Below are 13196 nucleotides of genomic sequence, written 5' to 3' on the forward strand. Positions count from 1 at the left end.
TTTAGTCTGTTTGCCATAGTCCAAAGTTACCGATCACATTTTTTTATAGCTTCAGTTCTAGTCTTCGTAATTTTTGAAAAAGAATACGTAGTTTAATTAAAGAGAAAAATGTAGTTGAATTCCATTTATTATGAAAGTTGAGATAAAAAAATCGAGACCATGGAAATACATAGTGTGCTCAAATTAAAGAAAGAGACAAATTTGTTCATTTTCTTGTAATAAAGCATATGTCATACCAATTGTCTAGATTTTGTACTGATGACATGTTATTGTTGTTCTCATGCTCCAGTAATTTGTTAAGTAACAATCAAGTCTACTATCTCTAATTTTATGGATTATTTTTTTAATGCGCTTCCAACAATTGGCCATCCAAATTTTGTTTAGTATCTACCCCGAAGGAATCGAACATTGGTTGACCGACTCCATGCTCTTCTCTCCATAATATTATTATACCATAAAGATAGATAGCATTGTCATATTAATGCTTGAACACTTGTTCAATATCTGTCATATTGCAAGTTAAAGATATGAACTACTGGCACACCAGTCACCCAACTTACATAGGGAGTTAAAATCTTCGAACCTTCTTGACTTCTTGTTAATAAAATTAGGGTCGTCAAAGTTTGTGATTTTGGATTGTCACGCATGAAACACTGCATGTATTTATCCTCAAAATCAACTGCAGGAAAGTTCTGTTATAACTCTATGTCTATGATCTTAATTTGTCCCTACAACATAGGTTTTTAAAATTCAAATGTAGACATAAGTAAAAAAATAATCGAAGGACACGGTATGGAGTTAGAGTTACCATTAATATGTTTTATTTAAATATTTATCTGAGAGCATAGAAATTGAAAGAAAATTATGTAATGTAAAAAAATATATAATGTGAACTTAAGCTTGTAAGAAATAGAAGGGTTGTAGATCACTTACTCTGTGCGAGCCTTCTTGAGTGGGTAACCAGCTCCTGGAAGCTGTTGTTGCTATGCAATGATTCTGCCATAATTGAGTTCATCACTTGTTGCTTCTGCTGCAGATGGACCCCTGGGGTTCATGGAGAGGTCATTACGTCAAGTGCTCGGATCAGTGGCACTTGTCTTGTCACCATCTAAGCAATTGCAGGAAATTTATATCAGGATAGTTGTGCCCACCCTGTCAATGATTTTTTTATGAATTACAACGCTTCTTAGTTCACTGATTTCAGCCGCACGCACATTAGTCAACCATGAAATTTTGGCATAGAAAACAAAAAACACTGCAGACTCTGTACCATCTGAAATGGACAGCTCCACACGATATCTTCAAGTTTTAAATGTTGCAAATGTCTAAGCAGGATATGTTGGTTGGCGTAAATGGTTTGTGCGATGTACACAAATGTAGTTAATGGTCTGCTTACCTGACAACACCAACAGAGGTTAAGTCACTACATGCAGGAAGAGATCCCATTAGAGCAGGATATGTAGCACAGCCACTGCCCGTTTCAATCAACTCAGCTTTTTCAGTGCACAAAACTCGGTAACCTGTAATGCAAGGAAGTGAGGGACATTAGTAATGAGACATATGCTAGAAGAAACAGTTAGGATTTTAACCTGTGGGGTCGAGTTAACAACGTATGTGTTAAGCTCAAAGACCGTCACAACTTCAATTTTCTTACACCTTCATATTTGGTGAAACTTGTGAAGCAGTTCACGTCACCAACACCCAAACTACACATATAATTTTTGTTTTGTGTTTTAATTGTGGTCTTTGTATAAATAAGATATAAATTTCTGATTGACGATCGAAAGACTTACTCGGATGAAGGTCTCACTTGCGTTTGTCTTTGTCGAAACAGAAATGAGTGCCAGAAGTTGCATTCAGTAAGAGGCGGCCTGGGAGATTGACAAAGATAGTTAAACTTGTTTTAAAGATGAAGTTCAAGATAGCTACCTCCGACGAATTTTGGATTAATGCTGGTAGCTACGATCACCTTAGGCTTGACGCCAAAAGATATCATTGAGGGAATATAGGAGACAAACCTGCTCATCAGTTTATGAGAAGGAACTGAAAGATCTATAATTTATCATCAATGAAATTAGAAGAGACAAACCTTTGCATCAAGGAGGAGCATGTCAAACCCCCATTAACTCCCCTCCCTCCCCTTCTTCACGTTTCTTGTTTCCCAAAAACGCAGCAGGCGCGTGACCACAGTTTCAGGACAGAAACCGCACTTCAAATCAGAAAGAAGTATATGGGATGACACCACTGTCGTAGGTTACGTTTGAAAGGTAGATACAACCTGATTGATAAACAGAACAGTAAAATCATATATAATAAACAGAACAGTAAAATCATATGGCAAAACGGGCATACTCCAAAACATCGAATACAACAACATAAGCAATCACCTCAGCATTGATCTCAGCGTTCTTGAGAGAATCAAGAACAAATTGAGCAGATTTAGCAGGCCAACGTTCTTGACCATTGGAATGCATGTTATTAGCTAGAGCATTCCTTCCAACACCTCTGCAGAAACGGGTGAAAGTAATAGCCTGTTTGTGAGCTATCACATCCTCAAGGTACCTCTTGGCCTTGAGCAATGGTAGCTTCCTGATAGCTTCCTGACAGCGTGCATTGTTTAGCGAGTGTTCTGTTTCAAATAAACAGAACAAAAAACACTATGAATAACATTATGACCTCATTAACTGAACTATTAGTCACTATCTAGAATGAATTTACCATCATGTACTGAATCTTTATAGCTATAAGAAAATTAAATTAAGATTCACCCAATCAGGATGACCATTTCAATGTCCCTGAAGTATATGTTAATTGCTACAGATCTCTGCTTTTTATCAATCAGGTTGTATTTACCATTCTCCTAATCGCAAATCTAACTAATTTCAAAAGAGACGAAAGAGAGAGTTTATACCTTGAAGTGAACCCTAAGATTGACCAATTTGAGATTGTCCCATTGATTCCTATGAATATCGGAAACTTCTATTTCGATCCTCTAGCCTTGCAAGCTGCAAAAAACCAAACGCAAAAATAGTCAACAAAATCGAATACAAAAGAGCGAGAAATGTTACTGAGAAGGATCCTTACACTTGGTCTGGTTATTGTGTTCTTGTGAGTGCTTCACCTGCGAAATTAGCAACACATAATAAGAAAATCAGAAGTACGATTCGTGCGAGAGAGATGAAGTGAGAAGCTTAAGCAAGTTACCATGGATGCGGTTAACAAAAGACTCAGCTGCAGAAGCGATTATTGGTCTTTGATCAAATAAAAAATAGAGCAGGTTCAAACGACTACTAACTCTAGAGCAGCTTCAAAAAATAGAGCAGCCTTAATTTGAGAAATTGATTTAACAGCATGATCAGACTCGTCAGACCAAGGTGAGAGCCACTAATAAAAAATAGAGCAGCTTCGATGGAATCAAGACCAAGAGCAATGATATTAAAATAGTTATAAAATTCAAGCTCTTTGTCTTCTATACGTGAAAAATGCGGCACAATCTCCACTCCACTCACTCTCTCCATGACACGCTTTGCAGCTACCTCTTCCTTAGGCTTTCCTCATCCTCAAGTCTAATTACAAAGACACACAAACCAAATCAATCAATCGTATATGAAACTATTAATTCTTACATGAGAGGAAGAAGGAGAAATCACCTGAAGAGGAACTGGCGATTGAGATTGGTGACTTCGATCTGATCCATGTCAATCACATCCAGATTACGAAACCCAGAAAGGGATCAGATCTTAGGAATCAGATCGTTGTCTGCGCAAAAGAGAAGGAAGCTAAGGTTCGTCGAGGAGGTCCTCTCTTTTTGCGTAAAGTAACGGGCTTACGGGCTAACTCCGTATCAAAAAAAAAAAACATAGAGGCCCAATCGATTCTGACGTGGAAGAAACATGCGATGCCATTGGCTAAATATTTCATCCGACGTGGAGAGCCTAAACGATGAGGGTATTCCCCTTTTAGTATTGTATATTGATTTTCAATCAATACTATTAAATCTGGAACATATGTCCAGTTGATATTAGTTTAGTCCAACAATTATTTTTAATATCAATATTACATCTATTGATAACTGCATTTACTTTAACTTAAAAGTATTCTATAATTGTATTTACTTTAACTTAAAAACTAACCACGTTCTCTTTATATAAAGTTCTATAACGAAACCAGTTATGCTTATTCCTACAAAAGTCAATTCAATCATTATTATTAACACTCGACTTTTCATGATTTGACCGAGTTGCAGAAATTCAGCAAAAAAAAAAAACAGTCATGTTCTCAGAAATTATTCATGCAATTGTTTGTAAACTATGAGTCTAAGTTTCATATTGGCAAGAAATTGTGCTTCTGTTCAACTGCAATGGTTGGATTATTGATTAACCTATTTACATATATCGTTCAAAAACATTGAGTGCTAGGCAGTGAAATCAAGTTTATCAAAATCATTCAAGTTTTTGTGTGTTAAGATGTTTAAAACTGGATGATCACTACAAGAACTACAAGAAAACATCGTAATTCTGACGGACATTCTGACGGAAAATGAGATCCTCGGAATATTCCGACGAATTTCTGAGGAAATTCCGAGAAAACCCAAAATTTGGGTTTCCTCGGAATATACCGATGAAATACCGAGGAAGGCATATTCCTCGGAAAACACCGACGAATATCCGAGGATATATTATAGCCGTTGGAGAGCCGTTGGGGATTTTAAAAATTCCGAGGAAAGAGCCGTTGCCGTCGGTATTCCGTCGGAATTTCCTCGGTACTGTCGGCAGCATTTCATCTATAAATACCCGCACCCCCAACCTCTTCATTCACTTCATTTCTTCATCCTCTCACATACTATATTTACACACGAATTTGATTGAAAAAAGCATGTCTTCTTCAAATTATTATCGTTCTTGGATCGATCGACGTCATTTGGATCCGAACACGAGATTGCTTACGGAAGAATACCAACGAGGTATAACCGAATTCATGGAGTTAGTTCAACGACAACCGGAAGCAGAAACGGGTATGTTAAGATGTCCTTGCTCTAATTGTAAAAATAGAAAGATTATTAAAGAGTGGGATGTTTGGACTCATCTATATTTGAATGGGTTTACACGAAGTTACAAAATTTGGTATCATCATGGAGAAACTGATTATGAATATGGTAGTACTAGCGAACCTCAGCCTGCGGTTAGGTTAGAAGAACCAATTAGAATGGATGTAGATTATGGTGTAGGTACTGAGCAGATGGTAAATGATCATTTTAGAAGGGAAGATTTACCCAATGCAGAAGCTATGAGATTTTATGATATGTTGGATGCTGGAAAGCAACTCTTGTACGAAGGTTGCAGAGATGGTCATCCAGCTTTATCATCTGCAACAAGACTGATGGGCATTAAAACAGATTATAATTTGATTGAAGACTGTGTGGATGCGATTGCTGATTTTGTAAAAGGTATTCTACCTGAGGATAATGTAGCCCCTGGTTCATACTACGAGGTTCAGAAACTGGTAGCTGGTCTTGGTTTATCATATCAGGTAATAGATGTATGCAGCGATAACTGCATGATTTATTGGAGGGCGGATGAAGAGCGGGTTACATGCAAATTTTGTGGAAAGGCTCGTTATAAAGATACGAGTTGAAGAGTTCCAGTGCCATTTAAAAGGATGTGGTATTTGCCTTTGACGGAAAGGTTGCAGAGGTTGTATCAGTCTGAACGCACAGCGCAACCAATGAGATGGCATGCGGAGCATTCAACAAATGGTGAGATTAGACATCCTTCAGATGCAAAAGCGTGGAAGCATTTCCAATCAAAATATCCCAACTTTGCGTATGAGAGAAGAAATGTCTACCTTGGATTATGTACTGATGGTTTCAGCCCGTTTGGCAAGAGTGGAAGACAGTATTCTCTATGGCCAGTCATTCTTACACCATACAACTTACCGCCAAACTTGTGCTTGCGACGAGAGTTTTTGTTTCTCTCCATTCTCGTTCCCGGACCAGAGCATCCTAAGAGATCACTTGATGTGTTTCTTCAGCCACTAATATATGAGTTGCAACAATATGGACTCAAGGTGCTGAAACATACGATGTTTCATGTAAAGAAAATTTTCAAATGCGGGCAGTACTTATGTGGACAATAAGTGATTTTCCAGCATATGGTATGTTATCTGGATGGACAACGCATGGAAGGCTATCATGTCCATATTGTCAAGATGACACATATGCTTTCCAACTAAAGAACGGAAGGAAAACGTGTTGGTTTGACTGTCACAGACGATTTCTACCACCTGATCATCCATACCGCAGGAGTAAGACTTCGTTTACGAAGAACAAGCAGGTGTTTAATGGTCCACTTGAGGAAGTTAGTGGGAAAGATTTGTTAAGGCAGTTTAGGTATTTTGATGCAGAAAGGACGCCAGATGTAGGTGGACATGAAAACATTCGAGTCAGTGCGGTTGGAGAGCTACATAACTGGCACAAAAAGAGTATTTTCTGGGATCTGCCATACTGGAAGGATCATCTGCTGAGGCATAATTTAGATGTCATGCATATTGAGAAGAACTTTTTTGACAATCTCATGAACACGATCCTTAACGTTCAAGGTAAAACAAAGGATAATTTGAAGTCAAGACTGGATTTAGTCGATATATGTGCTCGTTCAGAACTTCATGTTGATGAGAATGGTAGGGCTCCTTTTCCCATATACCGACTTGATGCAGAGGGAAAATATGCGTTCTTTGATTGGATTTCAAACGATGTGGAATTTCCAGACGGTTACGCATCTAATTTGCGTAACTGTGTCGACAGAAAAGAATGAAAGTTTATCGGCTTGAAGAGTCACGATTGCCATGTAATGATGCAGCGCCTCCTTCCGTTTGCCTTCAAGGAACTATTACCACGAAATGTTCATGAAGCAATTGCAGGGATTAGTGCTTTCTTCTGCGATTTATGCACGAGATCAGTGACTCTTGAAGGTATTGAAAATTTGAAGACTAACATAGCCGTGATTCAGTGCAACCTTGAGAAGATATTCTCTCCATCATATTTTGATGTTATGGAGCATCTTGTTATTCACCTGGCAAGAGAATTGGAACTTGGTGGTCCTGTGCAGTATAAATGGATGTATTTGTATGAGCGGTATATGTACCATTTGAAGAAGATGGTGAAAAATTATAGTAGGGTGGAAGGTTCTATAATCGCACAGATGATAAATTCAGAAACTTCAAACTTTGCCGAGTTCTACTTTCCAGCATAAGTGCAGACCAAAAAAAGAAGACCTGCTCGGCATGATGATAGAGGCGAACGGGTAACATATCATGTTACGGTTCCAGATATCTTCACAGATGTTGGACGACTTAGCAGAAAACCAAAGGACCGTCGACTTACTGAGCAGGTGCGCAGTCATTTGCAAACATATTTGCTCACCAACTGCGAAGATGTTCTTCAATATGAGAGGTAAATAAATTAGCTTACAAATTTTTATTTTAACAATTTGAAATTTAAATCTTAATTAATTATATTATTGTCAACATATGTACATGATTTCCATGGCAGAAAAGCGGTTCGAATATAGATACGCCACAGAGGAGGAACTTGAAGAACTGAAGCAGCGAGAATTTTCTTAATGGATGCTTACTTATGTGAGTGCTTTAAAAAAATTAAAATATTATTTATCACATATTTATAATAATTCACATATATTGATATAACATATATATGTGCTATTAATAGGTGTCTGCTGGTATGACCAGAGGTGAAACATTTGACGATTGGATACGCGAGATGGTGCGTGGAGCAGAGTATGTTGTGAAGTCATATCCGAGATTTTATACTCGAGGATATGCATTCACAACTCAAAAGAGGAGTCGTTCGAGTACGACTTATGATGCTGGCGTTTGTTCTGCATCTGGAGATGATGTATACTACGGAAACATACGGGAGATTATGGAAATCAAGTATCCGTGCATGGTTGGATTGCGTTGTATTGTTTTCTATTGTGATTGGTACGACAACACTCCAGATCGAGGTGAGAGAACAGATGCATTTGGTGTTACATCAGTAGATTCGAGGCGAAAGTTGCAATATTATGATCCTTTCATTCTTGATTCTCAGGCCGATCAGGTAATTAAATATACATATATCAATTATTCATAATGATTCATCATCATGTGTATTAATAACACTTATTTACAAATTAAATAATTTTTTAAATGTTACAGGTTTGTTATATCAAGTGCCCCCGGGTTAGGAACAGAGATGATCCATGGGTCACTGTTACATCACTCAACCCGAGAGGCCGAGTTCAGGGAAGTTCTGAGCTGGAAGACCCACTACAACCAAGCACATCCGGTAAGTTAAGTGCAGCAGAAGATTTAGCTGTAGTTGGCCTTGTAGTCGATTTAACCGACTTTGGAGAGGAAGCCGTCGTTCACGTAGAGGATGAACCAGAGATTGGAGAGTTTCACCAAGATCCAGATTCAGATTCATCTGGTGATGATGACTCGGAAACAGAGTAGCATCGCCTTTTTTTTTAATAGAAGAATACCGAAGAAATTTCGAGGGATAATAGGATTTAGGGATTTCCTCAGAATTTCCTCGGAATAGTCCGGGATTTTCCGACGATTTAGGGCTTTTCTTTTAGGGTTTCTGTTTCCTCGGAAAAGCCTCGGAATATTCCGAGGAAATTCCGAGGAAATCCAAGTGTTCCTCGGAATTTCCTCGGAATATTCCGAGGATTTTCCGAGGAAGTAGGGCTTTTAAACCGAAAACAACGTTTTGCGGTTTGAATAACACTTATATAACCCTTATTAAGTGTCTTAGACTGATTATGAAGTCAAAAATTTGTTCCTTACCCTATAATAAACACTTTTCCGATTGTATGAACGAAATCCCCACAACATAAGAGAAACACTTATACACTTTAATGAACAGTAAAAGGAATACTTACAATTCGTTTTGAAATTTTGTTATTTCATAGTTTATGATCATCTATACAAAGATTCCTCAATTGTATGCATTGCATTTGTATAAGAAATGATATAGGGCAAAAAAATTTGATGTTTTGAAACCCCAAACATGTGTTCCTCGGAATTTTCTCAGAATTTTCCGAAGAAATTCCGAGGAATTAATGAAATATCCGAGGAAATTCCGACGGACATTTAAGTGTCCGTCGGAATTTCCTCGGAATATTTTCATTTAACCGAGTAAACCAGCTGCCAAATATTTCGCGAAAATTGAAATTGAAAATACCGAGGAAATTCTGACGGATAGTTTCCGTCGGACCCTAGGTTTTATAAAGACGAAACACTTCTTCTTCCCCATTTCTCTCTTCTTCCTCTCCGGCGATCTCTCTCCTCTCTGGCGATCTCCCCCTTCTCTCGCGATGATCTCTCCGGCGAATCCTCTCTAAACCTACACAAATCATGTAAGGACCCTATCCCACTCTCTTAGGTTCTATTTGTTAGGTTTTTGTGTAGATTTGATGATTTTAGAAGTTTTTTGATAGATTTTTGTTAGGGTGATTGGTTAGGATTGTGATTTGGTTGTGTAATAGGTTTAGAATTGTGATTTGGTTGGATAATTTGTTGTGTTGAATTGATTTAGAATTTTTTTATAAATTTTTTATTATTTTTGTATTTATAAAATCGATTTTTTTATATAAATTCGATTTTTGTATTTTACAAAACGTTTTTTGTATATAAATTCAATTTTTTGGATTTTACAAAACGTTTTTTGTATATAAATTCGATTTTTGGATTTATAAAAGATGATTTCATATTTATAAAAATATTTATATTTATTAAAACTAATTTTGTATTTATAAAACATTTTTTGATTTATAAACACTATTTTATTATTTTTTGTATTTATAAAAACTATTTTTAAATATGTTTTTCAATTAATATTTATTAAAACTATTTTTAAATATGTTTTTTTTAATTTACAGGTCTAGTGGTGATCAGACCCGGTCTCGATCTCGTCGTGCATCACCACGAGGTCGTAGTGGTACAGGGAGCCACTCTCAGGGTTCGTCCAGCCACTCTCGGGGGTCGAGCAGCCACTGTCGGGATTCTTCATTTTCCGCTCCCGTTTTTGCTCCCGTTGCTGCACCCCCTCCCGTTGCTGCACCCCCTCCCGCTCCTCCAGTCGTTCCGGGAGTGATTACTGTTGCCCAGTTGGTTCAACAGCCCGGTCGTGAGCATCTTCCCTATCTCACTCCGTGTCCAAAGGGACGACGTCAAACATGGTAATTAAAAGTCTTTTTTTTTCCTTTCATTAAAATTTGATTCATTATTAATAATTTGTTTCTTATATTAGGTTCAACCGATCCGGGAACGGGATCAGCGCATGGATCAACAATATGATGTACTCGAACCTCAGCAAGGGATATCCGACTTTCACTCACTTCCCTGCCGAGGACCAGGAGATGTGGTTTCGTCAGTTTGCAGTAAGTATTCTAATTTTTTAATTTATATTTTTAATCTTTAATATAAAATTTCTACAAATTGTGTTTTTTTTCCAGCAAGAGTTCACCTAGAATCCCGATCACACGAACTTTATCCGTGACGCCTTCGTCCATAAAGTTATGGACAACTATGGGAAGCAGATCTACGAGTGGAAGCAGAAGTGGCTCACCAACCAGGTTTTTTTTTTAATTTATTAAACAATTTTTTGAATTTATTAAACTATTTTTGGATTTATTAAACTATTTTATATTTTTTTTATTAAAAGGTCCCGAAGTCGATCAACAGCACGGTCTGGGAGGAGTTGTGTGTGCATTGGGATAAGGACGAGACGAAAGCTACCTCCGTGACCAACTCCGCCAACCGCAAGAGCGATCGTGGCGGGAAGGGCATGTACAAGCACAATTTGGGTGCCCAGACTATTGCCACTCTGGAGGATCGCTTGGTAAGTTCAAACTTTTTTTTTTAATTATTTAAGTATTTTTATTTTATTTTTTATGCATTTCTTCTAATTTCAAATTTTTGTTTAACTTTTGTTTTTTTCAAGGCGTCTGAAAATGATGGCGAGCCGGTTGATGATTTCGTCCTAATGAAGACGGCGCATACCAACAAGCACACCGGGGAGATTGATGATGGTGTTGTGAGGGATGTGCTCAGCCTGATCGAAACTAAGAAGGAAGACGAAGAGACCCGTCTATCTCAGCTTCAAACCGACCTGGACGCCACTTCGACGGCTTCGACCAGCTTGTCCCGGATTCGAATCAACGAAATCGTTGAATCGGTTTGTTCTTTATAAAAAAGTTCAATTCATTTATTTCTTTATTTTCATTTTATCATCTTTTCTATTATTTAAATTTGTTTATTTTCTATTTCAGTCGGTTCCAAAGAAGAAGGGACGTTTGGTCGGTTTGGGTCGTCGAGCCCGGTCGGTTCCTCCTTCTGCACCACAGCCCTAGGTTGATCCAGAAGTGCTTATGGACCAGTTGAAGGACAAAGATGACCGCATAGCTGCGTTGGAGCAAAAGATGGCGGATCAAGAGGCGGGATGGGAGGCAACGAGGAAGCAGAACGAGCAAATGATGGAGATGATGAAGAGGAAGTACCCGAACGAGCAGTTCCCGTAGTTTCTTTCTTTTTTTAAAAAAAAAAAAAACTCTGAATGTTTTATTTTGGTATGTATAACTTTGAATATTATCTAATATGTTTTCTATTTCAATTTTAATTTTATATTTTCGAATTCCAATTAAAAAAAAAAAATTTAATTTAAAAAAAAAAAATATTTTTGGGAATATTCCGAGGAAGTGTATCCCTCGGGATATTCCGACGACAACTTCCTCGGAATATTCCGACGGCAAAGGTTTCTCGGAATATTCCGACGGCCGAAGTTCCTCAGAATATTCCGACGGCATATCTCCTTGGAATATCCCGACGGATACACTTCCCCGGAATATTCCGACGGCAAAGGTTTCTCGAAATATTCCGACGGCAAAAGTTCGTCGGAATATTCCGATACCTCTTTTCTCTCGGAATATTTCCGAGGACCGTTCCATCGGAAATATCCGAGGAGATACCGACGAACAGTCCTAGGAAATGTTTCTTCGGAATCTTTAATTCTCGGCATTCCCTCGGAAATTCCGAGGAAATTTTACTTTCCGACGAGAAATGTCCGACGACCATTCTCGTAGGTATGTCCTCGGAATACCGTTATTCCGAGGACATACCGACGATATTTGTCGTCGGAATACCGGTATTTTCTTGTAGTGGATAAATAACAAATCTTCAATTTTGATGCATAAATGAAAAGGAAACATCAAAAAATAAGATCGATTACGTTTGCGGCGGTGGAAAAAATTGAAGAAAGATAGAAGCCTTGATAAATGGAGAAGATAAAGTATTTACATATTTGCCATCAGTGAGAAAAAAAGAAATAAAAATCCAAAAAATCAGATCTTGCTGTGAACCCATATGCTCATGTATATTAATTGAGAAGTCACTTTATTGACTTATGCTACATGTCACTTATACATATAGTTCGAGAAAAATTCTTATAATTTTATTGGTCGATAATTTTTTAGTTTTTATTTATTTTAATCAAATCTAAAAAAGGCAATCCTAGAACCAATTAATGTTAGTTGCTAAACTATTTATATATTGTAATGGCAATCATAGAACCAATCAATTAATAATTTAGAGTATCTAATGGTAGCAATTATGAAAATTCTATATAATACTCCATCATTTCTTTTTTTGCACTAATAATCTATTTATAAATTATATGAAGTATGTTGTTAAAAAGTAGTTAATAAAAATAATATACAATACTAGCTTTATTTTATATTATAAACAGTTGTAAAAATCTTTATTTTCCTATATAAGTTATAATATACATATATAAAACATATAATTTTAATAAAAAATATTATAATAACTATTAATACATCATGTCGCGAGTTTATAAATTATTTACATTAGTTTAAAATCATCTGTAATGATTAATATATATTTTGTAAGAAAAATTAAAGTCATTTATATTGAGTCATTTCTAATAGTTTATAAAAGATATATAATAGTTTATAATTATATTAAAAATTAGGTAATCATTTTTAAGGTGTCAAATCACCAATAATGATTATTATATCATTAATAAGAGTTTACAAATCAATATATAAATATCTATAAAAAATGTTATAAAGGTTTATAAAACCATTTATAAGGAAACATTTCTCATCATTTATAGG

General features: G+C 36.7%; 1 long non-coding RNA gene and 1 pseudogene across 4 annotated transcripts; both read right to left on the minus strand.

Annotated features, from left to right (window-relative positions):
• Positions 1-430: 430 nt before the first annotated feature.
• Positions 431-4559, minus strand: LOC111205718. 4 transcript variants are annotated; one of them, XR_007322943.1, is made up of 10 exons: positions 3651-4559; positions 3205-3566; positions 3085-3121; positions 2912-3005; positions 2388-2629; positions 1794-2278; positions 1590-1706; positions 1397-1520; positions 934-1108; positions 431-679 (listed from the first exon to the last, which is right to left on the minus strand). It is a non-coding gene; the product is annotated as an uncharacterized LOC111205718 (long non-coding RNA). The 4 variants fall into 4 exon arrangements; XR_007322944.1 differs by lacking the exon at positions 431-679 and having other exon boundaries at positions 758-1108; positions 1794-2018; positions 2090-2278; positions 3651-4549; XR_007322942.1 differs by lacking the exon at positions 431-679 and having other exon boundaries at positions 758-1108; positions 3651-4548.
• Positions 2711-2834, minus strand: LOC125586788 (annotated as a pseudogene).
• Positions 4560-13196: the final 8637 nt, after the last annotated feature.

The sequence above is a fragment of the Brassica napus genome, chromosome C4 (assembly GCF_020379485.1).
Source record: "Brassica napus cultivar Da-Ae chromosome C4, Da-Ae, whole genome shotgun sequence".
Taxonomy (NCBI): Eukaryota; Viridiplantae; Streptophyta; class Magnoliopsida; order Brassicales; family Brassicaceae; genus Brassica; species Brassica napus.